The sequence below is a fragment of the Ictidomys tridecemlineatus genome, chromosome 9 (assembly GCF_052094955.1).
Source record: "Ictidomys tridecemlineatus isolate mIctTri1 chromosome 9, mIctTri1.hap1, whole genome shotgun sequence".
In the NCBI taxonomy this organism is placed as follows: domain Eukaryota; kingdom Metazoa; phylum Chordata; class Mammalia; order Rodentia; family Sciuridae; genus Ictidomys; species Ictidomys tridecemlineatus.
In genome coordinates this window covers 123,777,415-123,805,379 of record NC_135485.1, presented here as the reverse complement: position 1 = coordinate 123,805,379, position 27,965 = coordinate 123,777,415, and the positions used below count along the sequence as shown (strand labels likewise).

Sequence of the window (27,965 nt, the reverse complement as noted above, 5' to 3'; positions counted from 1 at the left end):
TACAGTTAGAAAAGACATCCTATCCTCTGGGTTGAACAAACCTGAAGCAGGGAGTACTGCTCAATAAGCAAAGCACAACTAAATCCCAGATCTTACTTGCCCCCTGGGGTAGGTACTGTGAACAGCCTGTATAACTATTGCAGTCCTGAAGGAACATTTTATAAAACTGAGTCAGTACTGTTTGCTAGACTATGTTTGGGAAAGCATAAATTATTTAATTTCTATTAGACAGTTATTAATGAAAAATTTTTTTATGGTATTGGGGATTGAACACAGGGGAAGTTAACCATTGAGCCACATCTCCAGCCCTTTTTTAAAAATATTTTTTAGTTGTAGTTGAATACAATATCTTTATTCTATTTATTTCTTTGTAGGTGGTGCTGAGGATCGAACCTAGGGCCTTGCATGTTCGAGGCAAGTACCCTACTGCTGAGCCATAACCCCAGGCCCCCCCCCCGCCTGTTTTTTTTATTATTTTAAAATTTTATTTGTTCTAATTAGTTATACATGACAGTAGAATGCATTTTGACATATTATACATACATGGAGGATAATTTCTCATCCTTCTGATTATATATGATGTTGAGTTACATAGACCGTGTAATTACATATGCACATAGGATAATAATGTCCAATTCATTCTACTATCATTCCTACCCGCATGCCCCCTCTCCTTCCTTCACTCCCCTCTGTCAAATCCAAAGTACATCTATTCTACCCCCTTTCCTGCCCACCCCCCTTATTGTGAATTAACATCCTAATATCAGAGAAACATTTGGCCTTTGGTTCTTCAGGATTGGCTTTATTTAGCTTATCATAGTATTCTCCAGTTCCATCCATTTGCCAGCAAATGCCATAATTTCATTCTTGTTTACTAATTTCTTTATCCATTCATCTGTTGAGGGACATCTAGGTTGGTTCCACAGTTTACCTATTGTGAATTGAGCTGCTATAAACATTGATGTGGCTGCATCACTGTAGTATGCTAATTTTAAGTCCTTTGGGTATATGCCAAGGAGTGGGATAATTGGGTCAAATGGTGGTTCCGTTCCAAGTTTTCTGAGAGATCTCCATATTGCTTTTCATAGTGGTTGCACCAATATGCTGTCCCACCAGCAATGTACCCCAGCCTTTTTATTTTATGTTTTATTTTGAGACAGAGTTGCTGAGGTTGGTCTTGAACTTTCAATCCTTCTGCCTCAGCCTCCCAAGTCGCTGGGATTACAACAACTCTCAGCCCTCCAGTCCTTCAAAAAATTTTTATTTGAGATAGGATCTTGCTAAATTGCTGGGGTAAAAATTTTGATGTTATAAAATCTTGCCGATAAAACACATGTACATAAATCTTTCTGCCAAGTCACAATTATTGTCTTATGATAAATTCCTAGAAATTGCCTTGAAAATTAAACTTATTGAGTACTTTTTACGTGCCCTGGTCTGTATCCAGATATTCGTTCCCACTCTCTCTCCAGTGATGTAGGTGCTATTATTATGTCTCTTTGGAGAGAAAGCAGAAGCAGGAGAAATGCAGTTCCTTGACTGAGGTCACAAAGCTGGAAAGCAGTAGAGGGGGATCTGAATTCATGCTTAGGGGCTGCAAGCGCTGCAGGGCCGGGGTCTTCACTTGCCACAGTGATTCACTTGGAGGGACAAGACAGACAGGTGTGAGAAGAGTTTTAAGAGGAAATAAGCTTCATATCTTCAGTGGAGTGGAGCCTGACCACTTGATGATTTCCATAGGAGATGAGGCCATTCAAAAGCAACGGGGTTTTATTAATGTATTTGTTAGGGAGAAGAATTTCTTGACAGGATGATTAATTTTCTAACAGGCTACACATTGTTAGTTTCTGAGCTCTTTTTAAGAGAATCAATTTTAGAAGATAATTTCAATTTAGATTTAATCTGAATACAAATGAAAACGTTTTCATGTTCTTTTTAGTTTAGATTCCAAGGTACTGGCACAATGGAGGGACAGCTTTGACATCTGCACCTTGGGCCACTCACTTCCCTATGCCATATCTTAGTGTCTGCTTTTTTTTTTTTTTTTTTTTAGATAGATACCTTTTGTCCACTTTCTCACAGGAATGTTAAGATCTATAGTTCTACTAGCAAGAAGAATGTGTGTCTCTGTGTTATTGATGAGATACTGTTCTCCTTTTTTTTTCATATAATCCTAGATAGCTTTTTTAAAATTTAATTCTTTTAACAGTTTGAAAAATGTACAATACAATTTTGACATAGTTACATTTATAAGTGGGAATAAAGGCAGTAAGAAAGAGAGGAGCCTTAATTGGCTTTGGCATTAAAGAAATCTAATTTCATGCTTTAAAGTACTATATGCAACACTGCTGAAGAGGGTAAAAATAAAATTAGATAATGAAAAATACAATTTGGAAAAAGTTAACATTATGTTACTAATCATGTTACTCAGCTTTCCATTACTATGATATAATACCAGGGATAAATAAACTTAAAAAAAGCAAAGGTTTATTTTGGCTCATAGTTTTAGAGCTTTTGGTTCATGACTGATTAACCCTGTTGCTCTGGCCCTGTGGCAGCATAGGACAACACAGTGGTAGTACAAGGTTGTGGAACTGTTTACCTCCCAGCAGCCTGAATGAAGAAAAACAGAGAAGAAGAGACCCATATTCCCCTTTGAGGGCATCTTCCCTCAGGCCACACCTCTTAATGTTACCATTCCCTCCCAGTAGCAGCCAAAGTGAGAGCTAATCCAAACCATAGCCAGATCCAAATGATAGTACTAATATATACATTTACAACTGTGTACTTATTTTAATTATCATAATAAGCAGAGGTTAATACTAATGGCCATTTACTGGATGCATGCTGTTTAAAAATATATTGTCTGTAAAGTGCTTTTCATAATTGTTTTGCTTGATACTTAGGGTATTTGCAACTTTTCCGCTATATTTTATTTTTTGGAACCAGAGATTGAACTCAGGGGCACTCAGCCACTGAGCCACATCTCCAGGCCTATTTTGTATTTTATTTAGCAACAGGGTCTCACTGGGTTGCTTAGTGCCTTGCTTTTGCTGAGGATAGCTTTGAACTTGTGATCCTCCTGTCTCAGCCTCCCAAGCTGCTGGGATCATAGGCATGTGCCACTGCACCTGGCTTCCACTACATTTTAAATAATAGTATAATGACTATCTTACATATACATCATAAATAAATATTTGAATAAATTCCCAGAAGTGAAAGTAATGGTTCAAAAAGTACATTTTAAAGATTTAGTATAGACTGCTAAAAATTATTGTAATTCATACTTACTTCGGCATGGTATAATATTATCCAAAATATTCTAGTATTTGTATGGTTGAACTCTTCTTCTTTCTGTGCTGGGGGTTGAATCCTGGACCCATCCATGCTAGGCAATAGTTGGACTTTTGAAATATATTGGACATTTGCTTTTTTGTTTTCCTTTTTTTTTTTTTTGATAATTTTCTATTTGCCAGGAGTAGCAAGCAAAACTCATTGTCTCTTATACTTTGTGGATTTTTTTTCTGCTTTAGAACAAACTTTTCATATTTCAAACTCTTAAACTTGCAAATTCAGATGCTATACTTTGTCTTAGTGAGGAAACATGTCTTAGAAGAAAGCAGGCCAAGTTAGATGCCTCTGTTAGACTTCATTTTTTCCATTGCTTTTTTCGGTTGGACTTCCATTTTTTATGTTTTTATTTCTTGTTCTTTCTTCCTGTTTTTATTTTCCTCTCCTTTACTTTTAGTAAGACACACTTCCTTTGAAAACAATATCTCCAGGCATAATGGGTATATATGAGATTCTGATTTGTTGAAATAGGTATTATTTTTTTCACTTTATAAGGTGAGTTTTTTTTTTTTTTTTTTTAATGGTACTGCTTAAACCACAAGCTTCAGAGTCCTCCTAATCTTTTCTCCTTCATACCCACATCCACTCTGTGAGGAAACACCATCAGATCATCATCTCCACCACTATCTCCCTGCTCAAAGGTACTGTGTCTTGTTCCTAGACTATTTTAACAACCTTCTAACTGTTCTCTGTGCTTAGCTTTTACCATTTACTGTCTATTCTCAACCCAGAAGTCAGGGTGATCTGTGTCAGTTAGCTGTCCATAACAGAAGACTCAGATCATCAACTTACAAGGAGGAAAGGTTTACTTTAGCTCACATTTTGGAAGTTTCAGTGTATGGTTGGATGACTTGATGGTTTGTGGTGAGGCAGGATGCTGAGAGCCATAGCCGAGTCTGTATGGCTCCTGGGCATTTTGCCAACAGTATTGATTGACAGGCGAGGCATTATCCGCCTCTGCCGCTACTTTTGCGTTCTCCCGCTATTTTTGGACTTCCTGCGCTATTTTGAGTTCTCACGGGATTCCCCTGGGGTTCCCATTGGTTGGCGAAGTGCAGGAGGAGGGATTTCCCGGGGGAGCTATTTCCGGCTGGGGGTTCCTTCAGGAGCCTCCTGGCTTGTCGGGAGGATTCCCCAGGAGCGTGTGTGAGGTTTTTCCTGCAGTTAAAAAATAAAGTTTGTTCCTGCTTCAGTGGCTCGTGATTTGTGCCCAGCCAGACTGCGGCAGCAGGACATCATGGTGGAGGCCCTGGTGGAGGAAACTTTCACCTCAAGGCTGGGAGGGAGCAGAAGAGAGGAAAATGGGAAAGGGGAAGAGACAGAGAGAGGGAGGAGGGGCCAGTATCCCTCTATTCCATTCCAGGGCATGTCCCTATCTGATTGGAAGGCTTCCAAAAGGCCCCACCTCTTACATGTTCTACCACCTCCCAATAGTACCCAGTGCTGGGGACCTAGCTTTCAACTCATGGGCCTTTTGGGGACTTATCCCAAGCTATAACATGATCCCATTATAACTGGCCAGGGGAAGTCACTTTTCTATACAAAGTCCTCCAATGGCTCCCAACTCATTCATCTGATCTTCATCGCCCCTGGCTCTTGTTTCTCTTATTTCATTCTCCATTCTTCTGTCATGTTCTCTTGGGTGCTCCTAGTAATCAGGCATACTCCTGCCTTCAGTATTCATTATGCCTTCTGCTGAGAAAGTTGTCTGCGCAGACCTTTGCCTCCTTCAAATGTTTTTTCTTGATCATTCTTTTAAAAGAGCACCTCTCATACTTCTTTACATTTTTTTTTAGTTGTTGATGTACTTTTATTTATTTATTTTTATGTGGTGCTGAGAATCGAACCCAGTCCTCACATTTGCTAGGCAAGTGCTTTACCATTGAGCCACAACCCCAGCTCCCTCATACTTCTTATGTAGCCTCTCTGATGAATTTTTCTCAGTGGCATTGTGCATGGGTGTGTGTGTCGATGGGCATCAACCCAGGGCTTGGTGCATGGTAGACAAACCTTCTATCACTGAACTATGTCCATAGGATTTAAAATCATCTGCCACTTCACATATTTTATTTATTTATCACCTGTCTCTATCAGAAAACTAAGTTCCATAAGGGTTGGAACTTTTGTTTTTGTTCTTTATTTTGTCCCCAACGTCTAAAAGAGTGCCTAGCATGGAAAAAAGCACTGAATTGATACTTGTTGAATGAGTGATTGCCTCACATTCCTGGGTAGAGCAGGCCCAGGTGACCTGTGCAGAAATTCTTGGTTTCTTCTCTCATCTCTAACTCCCTTGTCTTCCCGAGTTTATACTTAGGAGCTGACTTCTTGACAGCACTCGTCACAGGTGAGAGCTGGTGAATCCTGAAAGATATTCTTGGCAAGTTTAATCTGTGTTCCTGCTGCCATCCGCAAGCCCAGCGGTGGTGATAGGCAGCTATAGAAGACTGAAGTTTTCACTCTTCAGTTTCTGTGGGTGCAAGAGAGAACATGAAATTAGAACTACCCGATTTGGGTTATATCTGGATTGCCATTCATGAGAACAAAGGCAGGAAGATACTTCCCCCAAAGCAGAGCTTGGCGATGGGTCAGTAGGATGCTGCTGTGGTTGAAAACCTCCACGTCCGCCTCTGTAATCTGTGGCCCAGCCCCACCCGCTCAGATTGAGGCTCACCTCAAGTTTCAGCCACAGAACCGCAGGGCCGTGAAAACGCCAAGAGAGCTTCTAACCAAGGGTTTCCATTTCCTCCTCTGGGATTTAAAGTCCAGAAAGCAGAGGCTTGATTCACGGTCCAAGCGCATAAAGGGCGTGGGAGACAGAAAGGAAAGCGAGACAGTGTGCAAGCTCGCAGTCCACGGGCAAAGGTAGTCCAGGGCGGGAGGGCCGGGCTCTGGGAAGGGGGTCACGTGCACCCACCTGCACTTCCATGCCCCGAGGAGGTCTGAGTTGGGGAAGTCTCATCTGTGTTGTAAAGAGCCCTACATTTTTTTTTTTTTTTTTTTGGAGAAGGGTCATTGTCAGTAAACCTTTGACACACAAACCCACAAACAAGCCCGGTAGCGCTAAAACTATCCCTTAAAAGCAAAACAACAAAACTGCCACCCTACCTCCGCCCCAGTCCCGCAGGTTGCTAAGTCCCAAGCTTCCCCCTTCCTTCCTTTCTTTTTAAAGTCCTGTGTGTGGAGAGGTGAAGTTCCGGCGAAAGGCGAGCCCCCAAGGGTGACGCGTCCTGCTGGGAGCCCCAGTTCAAGTTTCGGTGGAAACTTTCTCCCCGAGGCCACGCCCCCTTCACCTTGGAAACCGCGCAGGCCGGAGCGCACGCCGCCGAGTCCTGGAGCACCTGGCGGCCGCGCGTCCGGGCGGCGGGGCGGGGCCGGCGGCCGCGGGGCGGGGCCTGCGCACTCCCCTGGGCCGGCAGGTTGGGCCCCGCCCCCGCCCCGCCCAGCTCCCGAGGGCACTGGCGGGCGAGGGCGGGCGAGGGCGAGCCCTGGACCTGTGCGGCTCCGCCACCGGCTGACGCACGGTCGGAAAGTTGCGCTCCGAGCCCGTGTCGCCCGCTACGTTCTCCACGAGTACTCCTGCTGAGTTTGGACCGAGGCTTGTAGGACCCGGGCCCGGACCTGTGAGGGCAGCCGGCCCCGATTCCTGGGCCGGGCGGGGAGCCGGCTCTGCCTTCCTCGCAGTGCCCAGCGCCGGTGGCGGCTCCGGGGCCCGACCCTCCGGGACCGCGGAGCAAACTTTGTGACTGAACGGGGACGCTGCGCGGTGACGAGGAGCCGCGGTCGCCGCAGGTACGTGGCATGCTGACCTGAGCTTTGCGCTCGAAGGGCTCTTTGATTTCGGGCTTCGAAGGAGAGGGGACTGCCCGAGTGGTTCTCCGCGAGCTGGGCAGGAGGAGCAAGTGGGGCTGCGAATGTCCCATAGTGGGTCCGGCCGGGACAGGACGGGAAGGAGGTGGTTCCTAGAGCTGCAGGCTGTGGCACAGGACGCTACTCGGTGACTGACTCCGGGAAAGAGAGGGCCAGCTTGTTTTGACGGAGAAAAGATGTCATCAGGTTCTCCACCCCTTTCCTTGGTCCCTGGGGCCAGTGAGCCTGGATCGTACGTGAGGGACTGGCAGAGAGATCTGGCTCTCAGTTTTCCTCTCCAGACCTCCTTGCTTACACAACAGATAAGTGGTGCCACTCAGGTTTGTAGCACTTCGTTGGTTTAAGGACTTGTTGGGTGGCTGTTGCTCAATTTCATAAATTCTCTCCTGAAACTATTCAGGCCGTGGTTGTTATTGATAGTGTGTGTGCATGTTTTCCTTGGCCTTAACAAAGCTCACTTGTTAACCCCACTTCTGCGAGGGAGTAGAGTTAGCTTTTGTTTTATTTCAAGCCTGCTTAGAGGAGTATTGGAGGCGGCTGCAGCCTTGTTTGCTGGGGATTTTGGAAATCACGTGAGCAGGTCTGATGAATTATGCCAGGTCTGTCCCAGCCTCTGGACCCATACCTGTACAACAGAGGCAGTTTCCACCATTCTTCAGGTGCCCCATCCCCAGCCATCCAGGGATCGGGAACACTACACTCCCCCTGAGGGAAAGAACCCCCAAACCAAAGAGAGACAGCCCTCTGGAGGAGGAGGAGGAGTAAACAATGGTTACCAATTGTTGCTTCCCTGTGGGTTGGGCCTACTACTCCCTTTGCTTTTCTGGAAGGCCTTGCTATCAAATTCATCTCATTAGGAAGTCAGCTGATCCCTGCTAATAGTCATAGCAGCCCTGATGAAATTATATAGGTCATTGAAAAATAATTCCCACTTAATCACCTTTATCCTGTTGATTAAGAGAGAAAAGATTTCCTTTCCTTATGGTACACCATGCCTGCTTGTCAGGGTCACCTGCCTGACCTCAAGTTTACTTGTGTTCCTGGCACTAGACAGGAGATGGTCCCTGAACCTGCCCAAACATGGTGGACCACAGCCAAATTCCACTTTTGGAAAACTTCAGTAGTCTTCTTTGGACAGAAGTTGAGCCGGAGATTCAGTCCATAAATTTATGGCATATTAGTTGGCTTTGAATAACTTATCAGATAATTAAAGGCTGGTTTCTTTTAGTTCTGGTTAATCTCTTCCTGCAAAGCTTCTAAGAATTGTGTCTGTGCCTGCATTGAAATAAATTAAGTTTGGGGTCCCATTTGTCATTTGTCTTAGAGCTTTAGGAACAGGATTAAACTGTGCCGGGTGAATGGAAAGGGCAAGGGAATCAGGCCATAATCAAATGAACTCAGGGAATGATTTAGAGGGGCCAAATAATTTAGGCCCAACTGCCCAGCTCCTTCTTACTTTGAACACAGAGGTACTATGTTTAGGCCTTTGAAGACTTTGAAGGAATGAAAAGGGTGTTCTGTTTTTACAGAATCAGAGTAGCACATTGCTGGACAGTTCTGTATTCTACCTCCCAAGTTTCAAAATACTTTCTTTGCAAAGTTCTTTCTATAATAGGAAGCTAACAGATAATGACTACAACTCAAGAAACAGATGAACAAATGTGTAGAAATGTGAAGGTAAATATTAGAAGAAACAAAATTTACTGCTGAGGAATAAAATTATGATCTTGTAGCACTTTTAAGAAGGAAATTTGATAATGTCCCTTTTCTCTCTGTAAATATAAAGCAAGTTTATTTTCTCTGATTTCTTTTAGACACTTGATGTTTATTATGTGTATGTATACTTGTCTCATAGGGATCTGGAACCTTATTCTTGACCTTGAAACACAATTTATACCTACTTTACACTTCTTCCTAGTGACTTCCAATTCTTAGTTTTAGCCCAGGTAGAGGAACAATGCTTAAGAGTGACCAAACACTCCAGGGACTTTATTTAAAGGGATCTCTTAGTAAAGACAGTAACAAAAGTGAAAATTTCTATAATGTCTTATGATTAATAAAGTTATTTCACATATATCAAATTTATGCCTTGTGATTTAATCATTTCATAGTGAACTCTATTAGACTACACAGGAAGAAAACAGATGACATTGTGAGATAAAAAGGGATTTTTTAATACCTTTATTTAATTTATTTATTTATGTTTACGTGTGCTGAGGATCGAACCCAGTGCCTCACAGGTGCTAGGAGAGCGTTCTACTGCTGAGCCACAACCCCAACCCAATAAAAAGGGATTTTAAGTACATACTTTGCTCTGTTTGGTGGACTCAGATCAACATTCAGGATTTCTGATTTATAGGCCATGCTTTCATGTTTTTCCATTTAATTTTTTGAAGTATTTGAATAAGAAATGGGATCACCTTTCTTTCTTTAATCATCTTTTTTTCTTTTTTATTGTGTGGGGATTGAGCCCAGTTGCTCTGCCACTAAGCTATATCCCTAGGCCTTTTAATCTTTTACTTTAAGATAGGGTCTTGCTGGATTGCCCAAGCTGGCCTTGAACTTATGATCCTCTTTCCTTGACCTCCCAGGTATCTGGGATTGCAGATGTGCACCACTGCACTCAGCTGGAATCTTATTTCTTAATAACCAAAATGAGGACTCATATGGGGACAGATCAATAGGACTATATATAAATATGTGCATGTGCCTGTGTGTATGTGTGTGTATACATATAAATATATGCACTCTGGATCTCAACAGTGTAACTATCCAATAAAATCGAACTAATGTCCATCACATTTGGAAGGGAAATCCTGCAGGGAGAGGGGATTAATAGATGTCCTGATAGATTAAATAATGAACTATCGGTAATGTCTAAAATTAAACAGACAAACCAGGAAACAGCAATGTAAGTGTGTGATTTTTCAAACATGGTAGTAATTACCAGAATAAACAGAAGAGTCAAAGGACTTTTTTTTTGTGGGGAATGAAATTTAGAGATGAGGCAGAGTCAGGCAGGAATCTTTTTTTTTTTTTTAATAATGTATCTGATTTAGATAAAATTTTATTTTTTGTATGTGTGTTTTGGTATTTATGAAAAACTTTAGAGAGATAGAGTAAGGGTCTGTGGTCAGGATTTTAGAGTCTCCCTAGCACTTGTTTGTGCTCTTTCCCAGGCAGATTGAGAATTTCCCCAGGCCAGTGGTTCCTCATTTACCTCTCTACGCTATTCTTTCTTTTCCTTCTATCTGGTTTTTACAGTGTTTAGGTAGGTTATAGGACTATGGAGCCAAAGACATTTATCTAATTCCTCATATTTCTATTATGAAAATGCCTCAAATATCTTTATAATCTTCAGAACCTGAACCATTTGTTGTTGTTAATTTTGTGATTGCTTTTGCTTAGAATTAGAGACATGCTGTTAGAAGTTGACAGTGTTTGCTCAATTGAATTTTTTGAAAATAATTTATTTTTTTTAAATTTTCATACTGGAGATTGAATCCAGGGGTGCTTTACCAGTGAGCTATATCCTCAGACCCTTTCTTTTTTAAAAAAAATATTTTAAATTTTGAGACAGGGTCTTGCTAAGTGGCTTAAGGCCTCACTAAGTTACTGAGGCTGGTCTCCCACTTGTGATCCTCCTACGTTAGCCTCCTGAGTCTCTGGGATTATAGGTGTGTGCTACCATGCCCGGCTGCTCAGATGAATTTGATAAACTGGAATTTGGGATGTATTTTTATCTTGAGAAATAAAGAAAGAACACTAAAAGGACTTTTTCAGTATTTGTGTGTCACTTAATTTTGAAGTTCTGAGAGTGAGTATGCTGTTGTCCTCCCAAGGAGGTAGAGACAGATAATATTTCAGCACTATTATAAAAAAGTTAACACCTTGTTTTCCCTTTTCTTTATGAATAAGACTCCTACTCCACTTCCAGCTATGAAACTTTTTTCTTTCTGATTATACATATAAATATATAAATATATATTATTAAAAATCTAAACATTACCAAAATATAATGTTGACAGTTAAAATGCATTATGATCTTATGTTCTGAAGAAACTGCTATATATTTATCCCCTCAAAATTTTTCTTTATATAAAGCTATATTTATTTATCATTTTGGTTGTTAATGACAAAGAAGAATAATATCATGCAACTTTCAACTTGGTATTTATATATTAATTTATTTTTGGAGTAGGAATTCATAAACCTAGGGTTCGAGCACTGAGCTACATCTAGCCCTTCACTGTTTTTTTTTTTTAAATATTTATTTTTTAGGTGTAATTGGACACAATACCTTTATTTTTTAATTTTTTATTTTTTTAATATTTATTTTTTAGTTCTCGGTGGACAGAACATCTTTGTTTGTATGTGGTGCTGAGGATCGACCCCGGGCCACAGGGATGCCAGGCGAGCACGCTACCGCTTGAGCCACATCCTCAGCCCCACAATACCTTTATTTAATTAATTTATTTTTATGTGGTGCTGAGGATCGAACCCAAGGCCTCTCATGTGCTAGGCGAGCGCTCTACCACTGAACCCTAGCCCCAGCCCCACTTCACTGTTTTTTTTTTTAATTAAAATTTTTTTTTTTAGTTGTAGATGCACACAGTACCTTTATGTTATTTATTCATTTTTATGTGGTGCTGAGGATGGAACCCAGTGCTTCACGTGTTAGGCAAGCATTCTAACACTGAGCCATAATCTCAACCCTCCAGCCCTTCTTTTTTTTTTTTCTTTTTTCTTTTTGTAGTTGTAGATGGACAGAGTGCCTTTATTTGTTTATTTTTATATGGTGCTGAGGATCGAAACCAGTGCCTCACGCATAATGGGCAAGTGCTCTGCCACTGAGCTACAGCCCCAGCCTCCAGCTCTTGCTTTTTATTTTTGTATTTTTTAATTTTATTTTTTTCTGGTCCTGGGGATTGAACTTAGGGGTGCTCTACCAATAATTTAAATTTCTAGTTCTTATTCTTTACTTTGAGACAGAGTCTCACTAAGTTGCTGAGACTGGCCTCAAATTTGTGATCCTCCTGCCTCAGCCTCCTGAGTATCTGAAAATACACACATGGATCACCATGCCTGGTTTGGTTTTTATTTTTAACTTGACAATATGTTTTGAAAGTGTTTCTCTCTTCATACATACAGATCATCTCTAGTTTTCTTTTTTGACTGGCTATAGAGTTCTGTGTCAAATAGATTTATTATGGGCTAAATAGTTCCTTCTCGTGGAATTTGGATTATTTCCCATTTCTCAAGAATAATGCTTAAGAAACCATCCTTGAAAAGAGTATCATTGTACGCGTGTGCGAGTGTTTTCTGTAGGAAGGTTGGTGAAAGTCACAGATGTGAAAATGTCACACTTCTCTAGTTTGCACTTCTGCCAGTCATGTCACCATCATGCCACTTCACTTCTTGTTGTGTTAGCATCCTTTTTCCTAATGACGGAGATTGAAGATCGAAATTATCAGCACACAACCAGGAGAGGTCATGATAGCGCTAAGCTTTCAGGTGGTGCTCACCTCATTTCTTCACATTTCAAGTTCTTTTTGGCTTTAATGTGTTCCCCAAAGAGGGGATAGTAATTGATAACAGCTATAAAAATACTCTGCAGTTGTTGGATGATCTGCTAATTAGTTTTTATGAAGCATAGTTTCTTTTTTCACATTTTCTTAAGAACATTATTCTAGGACATGCCATTAAGGAGTTCAGAAAATCCATGAGGTTTTGCAGAATGCAGGAGTATTTTTTTAAATTTTTTTTTTTTAGTTGTATATGGACTCAATGCCTTTCTTTGTTTTTATGTGGTGCTAGGATGGAACCCAGTGCCTCACACTTGCGAGGCAAGTGCTCTACCACTGAGACACAACTCCAGCCCCAGGAGTGTGTTTTAACTCCTCTCCTTGGATTGTTAAAGTTTACTTCTGTTGGAAATATTGGTCAGAGGTCAATTAGGGAGCTTGTAGAAAGTGCTAGAAACTGATTTCCATCTCTTATGTGCAGAAAATGTGAAATAAGATATGTTGGCTAGATTGCATGACTCAGACTCACTGAGGAGGGACATTTCAGGAATTCCTGTGGCAGAATTTTTACTGACCAAAGAGTTGATTAATATTTTCACTTAGTCTAAAGTTTTTTTCAGAACCATTCTATTAAAGCAGTATGTTTTATTCCTCAAAATAAATATTTTCTGATTTTTTTTGGTATGCGTGTTCATAGGTCATTTTAGGTTCATTTTCTTTGTAATATATCAGAATTGGAAGAATATTTTTACATATATATATATATATGTATCTGTATACACACTTGCATCCACTTACCCACACCCTGTATCTATATACATGCATAGTATGTAGAGATACACATTGTCTTAAAAATAAGATCTTGAGATGGGTACGGTAGCACAGGTCTGTGATCCTAGTGACAGAGAAGGCTGAGGCAGGAGGATGGAAAATTTGAGGCCAGACTCAGAAACTTGGTGAGATCTTGTCTCAAAAATAAATTTATTTATAGATGGATAGAGCTGGGTGTAGCTCAGTGGTAAAGCACCCCTGGGTTCAATTCCCAGTGACCTTAATTTCAAAATAAAAAATAATAAGTAGCTTACTGATAGAGTACCCTTGGTTTCAATCCCTAGTACTGCCCCCCCCCCAAAAAAAAAGGATCTTTAGCAGGTCATTTAACAGAAAACTTTGTACATCCTCAAAATAAGGATGACATCTGACCAATTTATTTTATTAGGAAAAATGTTTCTGATTTTTTAAAATGTTTTTTTCTTTAGTTGTAGATGGACATAGTACATTTACTTTATTTATTTTTATGTGGTGATCAAACCCAATGCCTTATATATGCCAGTTGATGTTCTACCATTGAGCCACAACCCCCAGCCCCTGATATTTTTAGTATAAAAACTTTCTTAACAAAATAAGAATTTTGGGCTGGGATTGTAGCTCAGCGGTAGAGCACTTGCTTAATGTGTGAGGCACTGGTTTTGATCCTCTGCACCACATACAAATAAATAAATTAATCAAATAAACAAGAATTTCTTAAGACATGTTTATATATGGTCATTTAGATCTTTTGTGTGGGAAAATGCAAATATCTAATATTCTTGATTATTGTCTTTAACATGAAGTCACTTTTTTGATCAGTTGAATATTTTAAATCTAATTTGTACATATTCCAAAATGTTTGTACCTTTGGCCTATTTTAAGCAACATGTAGTAATTTAAATGCTGTTGAAAAATCTGATTTCAGGACTTTTCATTGACCTTGATTTGCTTCAGGAAGTACCAAACTCGTTGATATTTACCTGCTGCTTGTGTTAAAAACTTAATGGTTAATGCTAATTTTTTTATCAGTGTGATTAGGTTTGGCCTCTGAATTTCTTGTACTCACAAGCATATGACTGTTTAGGACTTTGCATGTCCTATTTGAAAACTGCACCCTGGAATTGCTAGAGATATTGAGGACCAGCTTGCAGCATTTTGGGACTGGCTGCTTTGGCGCCCCCTTTTTTCCTTAAAGTAATCCTACCTCTTGGTCATGTTTTAGGGTTGGGTCATCACCAAGGAGTGGTCATTCCTTCACAGTGAATCACAAAATGAGCAGGTCTGACGGAGTCCTGCCTAGGCTGATTCATACAACCTGCTGTTCTCCAGGCTCCTGTCAGTACAGGTGTACCAGGAATCAACTCTTAACTTGTGCTTAACTCCAAAATCTGCATCCTCATTGCTGACCTTCAGAACCCTAGGCTTCTTTCTCCAATTCCTTAGTGTAGGTTTACGTTTAGATCCTGACATCAAATTAAGTGACAGGGAGACAAGTAACTCCACAATCTTAATTACCCAGCTGAGTTCCTTAAATTGAACAGAATCCTGTAAATGTTTCTAGTGGATGCTCTGACTCTTATTATCAAATATTCTAATATCCTATTATCAAATATTCTAATTAGAATATTTTCCTTCATTTCTATTTGCAATTTTTTATTCTCCTACTCTGTTTTCAGGCCACATTCGATTTTGCTTTTTTGTGTTGCTGGGGATTGAACCCAGGTGTTGGTCTGTGCTGTTAAGCATTCTACCATCAAGCAACACCCAGACCCAGTTTGATTTCATCAAGTATAGTTTTGCTTATGTCACCAATAATGGCCTTACCTGCCTACTAGGGAGTGACTCAATTTCAGGTGTGTTGGTTAATTTTATGTGTCAGCTTGCCTGGGCTACAGGTTGCCCAGATAAACATTCTGGGTGTGTCTGTGTGAGTTTCTGAATGAGATTAGCAGAGTAATTCAGGTTGCCCTCCCCAGTGTGGGTGGGCCTTATTCAATAAGTGGAAGAACTCACTAGAATGAAAAGGCTGAGTAAGCAAGACTTTGCTCCCATTCTCTTTCTCCCTCTCCCTCTCCATCTCTCCCGCTCCTCCCTTCCCTGTGTATAAGTTGGGAATCGGCCTTCTGTCTTCAGACTCACATGGGAACTTATGTTTTTGGTTCTCCTGCATCTCCAGCTTACTGACTTCAGATGTTGGGAATTCTCAGACTTTAGAATCTCATGACCAATTTCTTATAGTAAATCTGTCTATATGCATATACATAAACACAGAATCGTCTCCTACGGCTTCTGTTTCTAATACGCAACTCATCCATGACCTAGTGTCCTGAGGAGGTCCTCTGCTTTGGCTGCTGGGTTGGTCTGTACCTCATTCCTGAACACACCCTCCCTCTTTCTTTTTCCTCTTCTCTATTGGGACTAGTCCTTCCTCTTTCCAGTTATTTCAGGGCTGTGCATTCATAAAACCTAGTTCAGAGCCCGTGTCCTTCATTCATTCATTCATTCTCAGCTGTCTCTTCCTATAGCAATTTCCTAACATCCAAATCTTGGTACAGAAAGTTTAGGGCCTTAGCCATTGGTTGTATTCAGGCGTTGTCTTTCATTTGTCCTTCTCCTCAGCTAGATTATAAACTCCCGTAGGATCTGGGCCATACTATACTTTCAGCTCTCGCTGTTCCTGGTGTTGCCTTTCTTTCACTTAGAAGGTGGCCAGTGTGTGTTTACTGATAATTTGAAAGCACTAAGATTCACCTACGGCAGGTAAGGCCAAGGAGGGGCTTGTGTGCCTGCACTGTCCCCTTTGAGGCCATGGCAGAAGCATCTCCTTCATTCACTATGGGGCCCTGAGCTTTTGGCTGGGGCAGTGCTCCAGGGAGGGCCTGCAAGTTGCTTGAGGTTGTTACTAGAGGTGAAACTTACATATCGTCCTTGACCTAGAGCTATCTTTTCCCAAGGAAAGAATTGAGTTGGATTTAAAGTCCTGTTGAATTTGTCCCTTCTCCAGGAACTGCTTTGCACCTGTTCTCGGTCTCATCTACTTTACCCTTGTCTCTTGTAATTCCCCGTTGCTCTGCCTCCGGCTGAGTCTTTTCCTATCATCTCCATTAAATATGCTGCATTAGCACATTTAGGTCAAAAATTTTGAAAAAAGGTGAAGGAGAAGAAATGTAGAAAGGGAGCTGTATATTCCTAGGAAATTTGGATTTGTCAAATTTTATGCAAATTTCCTTCAAACACAATGTGACTTTGTTTTTCCTGCATTCCTAATGGAACATAGTTTTTGAGAAACATCATTTGGAATCTGACCTCCTTCCCTCGTATTGGTCTTTAAGCTCAGACCTTCTACACTTCGCGTCCCTCTTACACTGTTCTCTTGCACTTGTCTTTTAGCATATTATAGTTTACTTTTTTACTGTTATCTTTTTTTTAAAAATTTTTTTAATATTTATTTTTTAGTTTTCGGCGGATACAACATCTTTGTTTGTATGTGGTGCTGAGGATTGAACCCGGGCCGCCCACATGCCAGGCGAGCACGCTACTGCTTGAGCCACATCCCCAGCCCTTACTGTTATCTTTTTTTATTGACCATATAACATATAGACTCTTTGAAGGACAGAGATTGTTGGTTGTATTAGCTTTGGCTAAGTTGGTTTTAATTTCTTAAGACACACACCAGTGCCCAATGCTCAATGTTATTTGTTGAATTAGATGGGGATTTGCTAACCTGGGGACCTTCCATCTCCACATCCCCTTGTTGCTTCAGCTTCCTGTGGCAACCTCTCAGACCACTTTCCTTTTCCTTATTGCTGAAGACCCCTCATAACTATACCTGGTGTAATTTTTTTCAAATCATAATAACTGCTTGCTTTCCAGGTCTATGCCTTTGTAATAGCCACACGGAGAACAGAATCATTTACCTTTTCTTGGTAGTTCATGGTCTACAAAATCCTTTCACATGTATCTCTCATTTGGGATATTCTCTAGTCTGTGGCTGCAATGGAATGTATTCTTTAGGGCCTGCCTTTCTCCAAAGTATGCAAGTTATCCAAATCTTTTCCTTCCATGGGAAGCAAGCATTTTTCATTATGTGCTGGGCTATGCTGTTGTCAGATTATGAATGACAGTGTGCTGCTTTGATAGCATCTTCTGGCTTACTGGGAACAGTCATGTTCCCCAAAAGAGTGCCTGTATGGCAGGCGGTAAGGTCCTCAAGTCAAGTGATGAAAATGGATAAAGAAGGGGAGTGGGAAGAAAGAAACACCACTGGCAATAAACATTTATGGATACTTTTCAATGGAAGGCACTTGGCTAGGTGTCACAAAAACCCTTGTTGTCCCCAAGTTAATTTTTTAGCAGGAGCTCCATGAAGATCTGTGCTCCGTGGAGATACATGTGTGGAACTGAGAAGGTTGCCTCCAAGGTTATGATCGTTGGTGATGAGCGCTGGTGGCCTTCAGGTTCTTTGCCAGTGAAATCCCATCACTGTCTTCCTAGCCCTTTCCTCCATGAGCTATGGAGACGGAACCATTTTCTTCCTGAAAACCTCTGTTCTTGCCTGCAAGCCATGGGAGTGCTCAGTAACTATTAGTGTCTAATGATGACACAGGGATATTCCTCTGAGCCCTCAGAGAGCTGTAGGCGTGTCACACATTGACAGGTGCTCACAAATCTCTTTTTGCTGTTTTGAAATATCACTGCCAGGGGAGTTGTATACAACGTGTTCTGACAGAGTGGTCTTAAATATTCATTTCTTTTCCCCATTACTTTAAGAGAAACATCAGTGTTTAGTCTTCAGGTTGCCAGTAGCAATTTTGGAAAAATTGTATTATAACTTTTTCAAAAGACTGATTTTAATGTAGCTCGTTTATTTATACATCAGTTGATTATTTATTTATTTATTTATTTATTTATTTATTTATTTATTTATTTATTTATGTGTGGTGCTGAGGATCGAACCCAGGATCGAATCCTAGGCAAGTGCTCTACCATGGAGCCACAACCCCACCCCTGCTGTGATTATTTTTAATGATGGAGGGATATTCACTTTGGGGTAGTGGAAATTCAGGGGTTAAATGGAGGTTTTGGATCTATTATGCCTTCTGGTGAGTTAATTAGCAAGGATTTATTATGGTATTAGGCTACATGGGCGTAGTGATGCAATTTGAATGCAAATGTGGTTCACATCCCTGATCTCCTTACCAATTAGTAAGTGTGTGACCTCAGACAAATTGCTTTTCTTTGATGAACCTTAGCTTCCTCATCTATAAAATAGAGTCAGGTGTGGTGGTGCAGGCCTGTGGGCCCAGCTGCTCAGGAGACAGGAGGATCTTGAGTTTAAGGCCAGTCTTGGCAACGTAGTGAGACCCTGGATCTTATTAAAATAAAACAAAACCAGACATGTATATAAAATTACTCTTTTGGCCTGGGGTTGTAGTTCAGTGGAATAGTGCTTGCCTAGAATGGGTGAGGTGTTAGGTTTGACCTCTACCGCTGCAAAATAACAAAAGAGATAATCCGCGTCTCAGGGAGTCTCTGTGAGGGTTAACTAAGATGCTCAGGCTCCACTTGAACTCTTTTAGGGACCATGGGGAGATTCAGAAGGTATGTAAGATACATATCTGCACAGCCGTGGAAGATGGGTAGCTGATTCACAGAAAATCAGGACAGTGCGTAATAAAGTGTTATTTGTATAGAAAGGAAGTGCAAGAAACTGGAAAGGTAGAGGTCACTACCTTGAAGGTAGAGTCTTCAAGACTCTCTGTGGGGGCTGTATTGGGATTCCTGAGCTCTCCAATTATAGAAATCTGAACTGTAGGCCTGGGTGTAGCTCAGTGGTGGAGCGCCTGCCTGGGGTGTGCAAGGCCCTGGGTTCCATCCCCGGCACTGCAAAAATGAACAATGAAGGAACTGTGTTGAAGGGAGACTTCTTGGTTCCCATGGCCAAAGTATAGGAGAAGTGGGGTGAGTCTCAGGGAAGCCGAAACAGGGAGCTCCTGTACCACCCTGATTCTCTGTCTCATACTCTGCGTCAGTTTTCTTTTCGTGGCTTGGGGTGTGGCTGCAGCAAGCCAGGCAGCAGCCAGAAGAGAACTTGACCTCCTTCGTTTAGTTTAAATTCTCAAAATCTCAGGATTGGTTGGCCTCACGTGATCGATGTTCCTGTCCTTGTGCTCAGGGACACAGGTTCAGTACCTGGTAATTGGAGCCCTCTCTGGAAATATCTGTTTGGGCTGGGGAAGAGGGGCAAGATTTTTTTTTTTTTTTTTTGGTACCAGTGATTGAACCCAGGGGCACTTAACCACTGAGTTATGACCAGCCTGTTTTTTATTTATTGTTTGTAGAGAGGGTCTTGATAAGTTTCTAAGGTTGGCTTTGAACTTGCGTTCCTCTTGCCTAACCTCCTGAGTTGCTGGGATTACAGGTGGGAATGTCTTGGCGAAGGGGAACAGTTTTAAAAAGAAAGATTGTGCCATTATTAGAGGAGAGGAGAGGTGCTGGACAGCAAGAGCTGGAGATGTGTTTATTCTTGAGGGCACAGGGGAAAGCTGGAGCTGGTTGCGGGGCTGGTGTGCAGAACACTGAACCAAAGGCGGAGTCCAGAAGAGCAGATGGTTTGTATTAGTGAAACAGGATAAAGTAGGCATGGGCAGATGACATGAAGTGGTTTGTTGAGGGAGTGGGAACTGATTTGACAGGGGGAAAATCCTGAGACTAACATCAGATTGTCATTGTCCTACCAGTGCTGGCTTTGATTCTTTAAAATAGGTTTTTCATATTGTAGGCCAGTTATTTGAGTTGGTAAGCAGAGGACATGGGCATTTGAGTAGTTGGACTGATTGATTGTAAACAGATGGTCTTTGTCATCAAGAGGCAGATATCCACTGCCTTAAAAATGGATGCTATGAAGTGCATGAGCAAGATGCCATCTTAATTTTCCAGTAAGCCAAAAACAACAATAAAATAGATGCTTCAGATACAATCTTGCTTTTAGATGAATTCTAACAAATGGACAATGAATGATAGAAATAAAATATTGCCATTTTATCACTCTTAGTGAAATAGTAGCTCTAGGGAATGACCTCAGTGGCTGCTGAAACTGTTAAGGAGTGGGGTTTAATACTTAGCATCCCCCCAACACCAAACCAAACCCCAACTATTAGGTCAGAGTCTCATGGGGACTTTATGATTGACAGGTCATGATCTATCTTACTGTTATAAAAAGAGAAAGACGCACAAATGACGTGCCTCCTAGTTGATTCAATAGGAAATACACAGAACAACCTGTGAAATTTCTTGCTGGGGGAAAACCCCCCCCCCAAACCCAAAAACGAATGTGATATTTTGGGGGGATAAAGGAATGATAGTAGTGTTTTTGTTTTTGTTTTTTAAAAAGTTCTTATTTCTTGAAAAAAAAATTTTCAGGTTATGTGATAGCATATCAGCTTTCTAAGGCTGATATAACAAATTACCACAAACTGGGTGGATTAAAAACCAGAACTTCTTTCCCTCATAGTTCTGGAGGCCAGAAATCTAAAATCAAGGTGTAGGCAGGGCAGAGTCTCTGGAGGAGGATCCTTGCCTCTTCCAGCTTCTGGTGGATGTCCTTGGCTTGTGGCTGAGATTCTCTGCCACCTTCACTCTGCATTCTCCTTCCTGGGTCTTTGGCGGATCTCCTTCTGTCTCTCTCTTACCAATATGGCATTTAGGACATTCTTGGATAATCCAAGAAAAACTCTTCCTTAAGATTCTGAATTTAGTCACACCTTTTTGTAAGTAGTATTCACAGGTTCTAAGAATTAGGAAGTGACTATATCTTTGGGTGGGGCATGTTTTTGCTCATTGCCAGTATGACATATGAGATTTGTTTTAAAACCGTCCAGCAGGGGCAAGGAGTAGAAATGGGAAATGGTTGGTAACTGGTGGAATCCAGATTGGCCAAGCAGAGCTGGCATGGCCATTGAGGGTGTGATTCTCTCTACTTTGTATTGGTGTGAACATTTCCATAATAAAAAGTAAAAGCCCAGAAATGAGAAAGGTAAAGTCAAATATCAGGATTCTTTAGTTATCACTTCATTTATTTACAACTGATAAATACAAAACTCAATTTTTTTCCTATTCATAAAAATTAAATAAAATACTTCTAATATCCTGGTTAATCTTTCTAGTTCTCACCAGCTTTTTGTGCATATTTCTTTTTGCTTCTCAAGAAAAGTGAAGGGTGAATGGAAATCTCTTCATTTGGAAGCCTCAAATTGTTAAATGACCTAAGGCTAATACAATAATCCACTTTTCTTCCTTACTATATTGGCGACTGCGTGAAGTAGTCATGACTGTTTGAAGACTCCTTGGCAACACTTTGGTCAAGCAGATGAAATCATGGAAGGGTCAACATTTTCATTATCAGGAGGGCTCTTCCATGTGTTTTAATGTGATCATGAAGTGTCTGAGTAAGATGCCATGTGGCACACAGAGATCAACCACTGGCATAGCTCAGTGACAATAATTTTCTGCAAATTATTCTTTTGATAGTTCTGTAGTCTTAAAGGGCTTGAGATTTTAATTCCTAAACTCAATCTATTTTATTGTTTTTTTTTTCTTTCCTTAAAAACCACAACTATTGAGTGTTTTTCCAATTTTTTCACCCCTGTGCTGGAAAGATTTCAAGGAATAATTTAAATATAACCACACAACGCAGAGCACCGCATCTCTCAGAGAGCGAGCATGGCATATCAGAAGTAAAATCTTTCTCACAGTACCACTGTGTGTCCAATTCAGGCTTAAGCATATATGTTATAAATGATAATGATTGTAAGATGGTACCCTTATATGCTAGTCAAGTTATTTCATATATGCCTTAGTATTTATGATTTTTTTTGGAGGGGGAAGGAAAACATATGCAAATTCATATGCAGAATGACTGTTTAAATAATGCCTGACTTGTGACTTAGATGACCAAAAGCAACACACAGCCTTTAGAAGTCAGTTTATTGACTTACTGTGGTTTTATGGTATTATATTGGTTACATAGTACTGTGGTACTATGGTTTTATATTCTCTGCTTGGAAATTGAATTTCTTTCAAAATCCAAAGCTGCATGTTGTAGGTGGGGTGGTATAAACTCTAGTTGAAAATTCAAAATAGACTAACTCTTTTTATCTTAGGGAATTGGAATTTAGATGGTGGTTTGTTGTTGATATATGAGACTAGTAAAAACCAGCTCCCTCTTTTGTTTGTGGTGAGCTGTTGTACAACTTGTTTTGTATAAGTCAGACACAAGAGTGGCCATTTCGGTATAAAATTAGACTTTTTTGTGGTGTCTGTGTTATAAGAAAAATACTCCGAGGTGTCATAGATTTAATGACAGAGTGGAGGATGGAGGGGGGGAGAGAGAAGGGAAGTTAACCAGCTCACAGCGTCTGGGTGGCTTCACCATCCCGACTGGAGCGGCCTTGCCATGATCACCGGGCCAGTCCCCTCTGGACACTGCTGTGCCCTGTGTATGTATCAGCTGTCCAGTTGGCGAGCCCCAGCCTACTGAGCAGCAAGAACTGCTTCTTAAATAAGAACCATCCCCAGATTCTTCATCTTTTGAGGAATGTGCTTTGTGTTTGTTTGTGCTTTAAGCCCTTCGCTGTCTATAAAGTCAGCCTCCTCTGCTTGGACCATCAGAACACCTAAATTCCATTTTTTTGGAGTGAAGTATTGGCAAGTTTACTATTCAAAATAAAGCCAATTACAGAAAAACAAATATCCCACCCCTCTTATCTATAGCCAGTGAGATTCAATATCAACGATTTTTGCTTTTCTGGCTTAAGTTCTCATTTATATAACTGCTCTTGGCTCTTGGGTGGTGGATGCATCTCCAGCTGCTCTCTAACTTGTCTGTTGGGGGTCGTGAGAACCTGTCCTAGGACCAGCGTTCTATTTCTGGCTACATTTATAAATGGCTTAATCAACTCCTTTATTTCAGAGAACCTTGATTTCATAGTTTGTAAGGCTGACTATCTTTTGAAGCTATTACATGTGTCAAAGGGCAAAGTTACAACTTACTTTAATCTTAATTGGCTTATTTTCTTTTAATTTTCAATTAAAAATGTACATAGTTATTTGATAATTCAGTACATGTATATAATGTGTGATTATCATATCAGGGTAATTGTCATTTTCATCTCCTTAACTTCTATCATTTCTTTGTGCTGAGAGCCTTTGGACTCTTCTTTTATATTCTTTATAAAATATGTAATAAATTGTTGTAAACCATAGTCTCCCTACATAGCCAGTAGCATACTAGAACAATTATTCCTCCTATCTAGCTGTATTTTGGTGTTCATTAGCCAACCTTTCTCTCTCCCTTCTCCCCCCTGCATCTTTAGTAAACTGTGAGTAATCACTATTCTACTTTTCAGAGATCAACTTTTTAGTTTCTATGTATGAGTGAGAACATTGATAGTTGTTTAATTCTATTCTTTTATTATTTTTGGTACTGGGGATCAAACCCAGGGGTGCTTTACCACTAGCCACATTCTCAGCCCTTTTTTGTGTTTTATTTAGAGATAGGGTCTTGATGAATTGCTTAGGGCCTCACTAAATTGCTGAGACTGGCCTTAAACTTGCCATCTTCTTGCCTCAGTCTCCTGAGCCGCTGGGATTACAGGCTTTTGCCGCTGCACGTAGCCCAATATTTTTTATTCTGTAATTGGCTTTATTTTGAATTCTAAACTCAGGCAACACTTCATTCCAAAAAATAGAATTTAGGTGTTCTGATGGTCCAAGGTTGACTTTATAGACAGAAGGGCTTAAAGCAGAGACAAGCGCAAAGTAGATTGGTCAATTCAGAGTTTCATTCCTTGTAAGATGGGGACTGGGGGACAGAATAATAGGAGAATTACTGATAGTTAGCGTTGGGTTATATCAGGTTATTTCTTTCGTGTAAGGATTAAAGCAGGGAGAACTTTATTATCATGTCGATTGAAACTGGCCTGTTTGAGGACTGTGGCTGTTAGCTCTCTAATCCAGATTTCTTTGAAGGTCAGGGAAGGTGAGATAAATACCTCCAGTTCACTTGGTGATGGGGACTTCAGTGTGAGGGACTCTGTTTTGATTTTTACCCTAGTCTGATCAGGAGTTTTGTCCAAAACAGTGGCTTCCTGTAATTTTTTAATTTAATCATTGCTGTGACATTGTAATGCAGACATAACACTGAAGCCCAGATTTATGGAAAAGCTGCATTCTTAGGGGGGTGTGGCTTGGGAGTTGGCAGGTTGTGATGTAGGTATAAAAATGACTTTCCCCTGAGGCTGGAGCAATTGGTGAAGGATTAGATCTAAATCCTTACAAGCTTTTTGGGCATTCTAGTTGCTTATTAAGTAGTTTATTATGAAGCTTGATGGTGATTATTAAATTTCTCAGCCTCCTGTCGTTTAAGAGTTGTAGAAATCACCCTGTCCTAAGGAGAGGTGCTGTGTATGGAAGTAGTCAAGCTAGGGTTTATTTTTCACTTGATGTATCATGATCGGTCCTGCACTGTTTAATCTATGCTTTTGTGCAAGGAAGAAATATTTACTCACTAATATTTCTGAAGGTATGCAATGTTTTATTACCCAGGTTGCTCAATTTTTCAGGAACGCACATTTTTACATAAAAATGAAATACTTCTTAAGTTTTTCCTCTGCTTTTTCTTCATCCCCTAAAGTATGTTTCAGAAATACCATAATAGGATGCAGAGGATGACTGAGGAAGAGCCCTAACATTTGCATGATGTTTTTCAGTTTGCCAGTGATTAAGAAACTCTTAGGCGAAACCAAATAATGAATGCAGAGACCCCCATCTGAGTCTGTACTGCCTTTATACCCTCATGTCTTTGCTAACTCTACCCTCCCCCTCTCCTCTTCCTCCTCCACCAAGGGTTGAACTCGGGACACTCAGTCACTGAGCCACATCTCCAGGCCTATTTAGTATTTCATTTAGAGACAGGGTCTCACTGAATTTCTTAGCTCTTTGCTTTTGTTGAGGCTGGCTTTGAACTTGCCACCCTCCTGGTTCAACTTCCCAAGCCTCTAGGATTACAGGTGTGTAGCACCGCACCATGCCCAGCCTCCCTTTTTATTTTTTAATGTTTATTTTTTATTTTGTAGTTGGACTCAATACCTTTATTTCACTCATTTATTTTTATGTGGTGCTGAGATTCGAACCCAAGGTCTTGCACATGCCAGGTGAGTGCTCTACCACTGAGCCACAACCCAAGCCCGCCCAGCCTCCCTTCTTGTTGTTACTGTAGCCTCTGGTCTTCCTGCTTCCAGCCTGGCTGCTCGCATTGGTTTGCCATCCATCCTTGGGGACAATTGAACAGTGTAGATTTCATCATGTCATCCAACCCCTCTACTTTCCTTTCCCTTTGAAATCTGGAGCTTCTCATCACTCTTAGGGTAAATAATCAGTGATGTAAAAGCCTATACTAGTGAAACCCAAGTTGCGCAAAGAGGCTGTGGGCAAGGGTCTCCAACTATCCAGGTTTATCTCCCTCTGTCACTATCTCTCAATCTTTAAGGACTACTGCCTATCTTCAAGATTTTTCAGTGTATCATACCTTTTAAAAAGCCACAGAGCCTTTGCACATGCTGTTCACTTTGCTTGGAGCACTTCTCCCATTGCTTTCTGCATATACCCCCACTGTAGTCCCCTATGGCTGTTTGCTCCTGCTTAGTTTCAGCTTAACCTCATTTCCTTCAGGAAGCTCTTTGCACTAGTTGGGTTTCATTAGTATAAGCTTTGTGTCACTGATTATTTTTTCTCCTTCATTGGTCTTTTTTTTTTTTTTTAAAGAGAGAGTGAGAGAGGAGAGAGAGAGAGGGAGAGAGAATTTTTAATATTTATTTTTTAGCTCTTAGCAGACACAACATCTTTGTTGGTATGTGGTGCTGAGTTTCGAACCCGGGCTGCACGCATGCCAGGCGAGCGCGCTACCGCTTGAGCCACATCCCCAGCCCTCCTTCATTGGTCTTAATGTTTATAATTTATATACTTGTAAATTATTTTCCTACCTGACTATAGACTTCTTAAGGCAGCAGGTAGTGGACCTGGTTTTGCTCTTCATTGTATCCCCAGCACTCAGTATAGCACCTAGTATGTATTTGACCAAATGAACAACCTGAAAGAATCAGATTTGACTGGTATCCAGTTGATTAAGTGCACAAACAGTGCTCCTATCCATGACACTGTAAACAATAAAACTTGCCCTTCAGAGAAGTCATCTAGGGGGTTCCTGCTTACGCACACCTGCTGTTGCGATAAAAGAATTTTGGAACAATTCTTAAGAATTGTCTTTGATTGGATGCCATGGCACACACCTGTAACCCCAGTAATTTAGGAAGCTGAGGAAGGAGGATCTCAAGTTTGAGGCCAGCAAGGAATTTATCAAGACCCAATTTCAAAATATAAAAGGGCTGGGATGTAGCTCAGTGGTAGAGAGCCCCTGGTTTTAATCCCCAGTATTGGGAGGGGAAAAATGTCTTTAGAAGTGCATTTGTCCTCAGTATCTACTGGGCCTCAGTTCCAGGACCCATCAAGGAAGCCAAAATCCACAAATGTTCAAGTCCCTTATATAAGGTGGCATGGTATTTTCATATAACCTATGCACATTGTCTTAAGTTAAATTGTCTGTAGAGTACTTATAATACTCAATACAACGTAAATATTATGTGAATAGTTGTAATATTTAGGAAGTAGTGATAAGAAAAAAGGTCTGTAGATTTAAAAATTTTTTTCCCCAAGTATTTCTGATCTGTGCTTAGTTGATTTGAAATCTGTGGCTAGGGAAGCCATCTGCACTTGTTTGTTAATTCTTTTGGTACCAGGGATTGAATCCAGGGTGCTTAACCACTGAGATACATCCCTAACCCTTTTTTTTTTTTGTGTTGTATTTTGAGTCAGGGTCTTGCTAAGTTGCCTTGGGCCTCACTAAGTTGCTGAGGCTGGCTTTGAACTTGTGATATTCCTGCCTGCCAAGTCCCTGGGATTGCAGGTGTGTGCCATCACACCTGGCCCAACTGTGGTTTATAAGCCACTTAAGAAAATTACTTATCCTTTTGATTAAAAATGATACCCAGCTTGAGTGTTCTCTTTATTTTCAAAAAGAACTTTCAACTCCGAGATAACAAATTTGCTTTCAAAGAACAAAATTTGCCACAGTTGGAATTTTTAAAAGAATGTTTTATACATGAAGAGGGTCCTGAAAGAGCTGTTCTGGACTCATTTTGAGCATTGGCGAGTGCTTTGGTCATGAGTGTGTGGTCTTTGAAGGGACCGTCCCTCCTGTGGGGTGTGGGTTTTCCTGTTTCTCTTCAGATCCGTCCCAGAGTCCTTCTCCATGCAGAAATGATGTTGCAGCTTTCTTTTGGCCACAGGGTGGAGAGA

At 40.8% G+C, this 27,965-nt stretch overlaps 1 protein-coding gene and 1 long non-coding RNA gene across 5 annotated transcripts in view; one reads left to right on the top strand and one right to left on the bottom strand.

Annotated features, from left to right (window-relative positions):
- Positions 1–781: 781 nt before the first annotated feature.
- On the bottom strand, positions 782–6,698 carry LOC144366924 (uncharacterized). Its single transcript, XR_013426126.1, has 3 exons — positions 6,023–6,698; positions 3,292–5,818; positions 782–1,640 (listed from the first exon to the last, which is right to left on the bottom strand). It is a non-coding gene; the product is annotated as an uncharacterized LOC144366924 (long non-coding RNA).
- An 83-nt stretch (positions 6,699–6,781) lies between these two features.
- Fhip1a (FHF complex subunit HOOK interacting protein 1A) overlaps positions 6,782–27,965 on the top strand; it is a 238,510-nt gene continuing 217,326 nt past the window's right edge. For 2 of the 4 annotated variants that reach the window (XM_040293192.2, XM_005337599.5), the window contains exon 1: positions 6,782–7,140. The gene's annotated coding sequence lies outside the window, so the exon portion shown is untranslated. Of the gene's footprint in view, positions 7,141–7,179; positions 7,539–27,965 lie in introns of those variants that run through there. The other 2 variants (XM_078022036.1, XM_078022034.1) reach the window with 1 other exon arrangement.